At 51.9% G+C, this 1,619-nt stretch overlaps 1 long non-coding RNA gene across 1 annotated transcript in view; it reads right to left on the minus strand.

Moving 5' to 3' along the window:
• Positions 1–122: 122 nt before the first annotated feature.
• LOC105305891 overlaps positions 123–1,619 on the minus strand; it is a 9,269-nt gene continuing 7,772 nt past the window's right edge. The window contains exon 4 of the long non-coding RNA XR_897119.2: positions 123–133. This is a non-coding gene — a long non-coding RNA (uncharacterized LOC105305891). The remainder of the gene's footprint in view (positions 134–1,619) is intronic.

A 1,619-nucleotide genomic window follows, 5' to 3' on the forward strand; every position in this document is an offset into this window, starting at 1 on the left:
TGCAGCAGACACGATGGGAGCAGAGCGGAGCGTAAACTGTTTCTAGAAAGAGCTAAGGCCCAGAAAAGCAAGGCCTGCTACTCAGAGAGTGGAGTGGGGGGTGCTGGGAGCTGGACCCCTTCCCTCTCACCCCCTCTTCCTTTCCCGAGGGCCCTCTGCCCCTCCCCTCGGCCTGGGGCCTAACTCTCTGTCTGCCACAACTCGAGTTTGTAACCCATGTCCCCTGTGATGTAAAGAGAAGGCATGATTCACACGGGGAAAGGCCCATGGTCCCACAGAGGCACGCGGGTGGCCAGGCCTCCATGCTGCGCCCAGCGCGGCCTTGCCCTGCCAGAGAGGCCTGGCTGTCCCCGGACGTGACCTGAGAGAGTGGCCAGACCTCCGCACCCTGCCCAGGAAGCTTGTCCCTCCCTGCCATGCTTTGGATAATGGCACGAAGACATACACACAAGGGACAGTTTACAGGTCTCAACTGCAGATGCAGAATATTGTTTATTTGTTTCTTCGACGGCTTAGGGAATGGAGAGAGGAAGGAAGAGATGAAGAATGTAAATTCTTAAGAATTTATTTGAAAAGAAAGAACCGCTAAATTATTCCATTACACATCTGTCCCATGACACTTTTTAAAAATGCCAATACTTACTGTTTAATTTAAATTTTCAAAACAAAATATTTACACAAGAAAAGTATGCAGCATAATCTAACCGTAGGTAACCACCATTCAAAGTTACTGATCATTAACGTTTTGGCATTGATTTTAGGTGTATTTCTCAGAAATAAAGTATTACTAATAGGGCTGACTACCTCTTCCCAGCCCCTGCTCCAGGGGCCCTCGAGTCCCCTGCAGGAGAGACTGTCCCACGTGTCATCACCGTCCCCGTCATCGTGCCTGTGAAGAGCACACACATGGCTGTTCGCAGACCTTCGCCCTCGGCACCATCCTACCTCCAGCCTTCTTTCATAATTACTATTTTTCTCACCCAACTTTACACTCCGAGGACGTATTCACGTTGATACAGTGGAGCCGCTGGCCTCGCTCGCGGCCCCGGGGAGCGTTCTGTTCTGTGAAATATGTCGGACTTCTTACCCAGGCCTCTGCCGGCTGCCATTCAAGTGTCCAGCCCTGCACTTCGCAAGCAATGCACGTGCCGTGCCTGGCATTTCCTCGCCGTGGACGATGAGCCCAGGCGTTGCAGGGTGACAGGGTGTGGGCATCTGCGGCTTTCAGATGTTGCCACGCGTCTCTCTAACTTTTTCACAGTGATTTAAACGCGCCCGGCTGCCCGGCTCTTTGTGTCCTGGGCCTGGCGGGTGTCATCCAGTGGGTGTCATCCAGTGGGTGTCATCCAGTGGGTGTCATCAGTGGGTGTCATCCAGTGGGTGTAAAGTGGCATCTTGGACGCTGTCTGCGGCTTCCCCATCACTAGTAAATCGGGGCATCTTTGCCCATGGCTTTTCCGTCCCCGCTGTGCAGAGGGTCTGCGCCTGCCCCTGGCCCATTTTCCGCTTCTGTTCAACTGAAGTTACTTTTAATACGATTACATTTGTCAAGAAATTTTTTCTGCCTTTCCTCCAGTTTTTGACAAGGAAAAAATAAATCATAAACCCTCCCTTCTCTA

Source organism: Pteropus vampyrus, unplaced genomic scaffold (assembly GCF_000151845.1).
Source record: "Pteropus vampyrus isolate Shadow unplaced genomic scaffold, Pvam_2.0 Scaffold402, whole genome shotgun sequence".
NCBI lineage: Eukaryota > Metazoa > Chordata > Mammalia > Chiroptera > Pteropodidae > Pteropus > Pteropus vampyrus.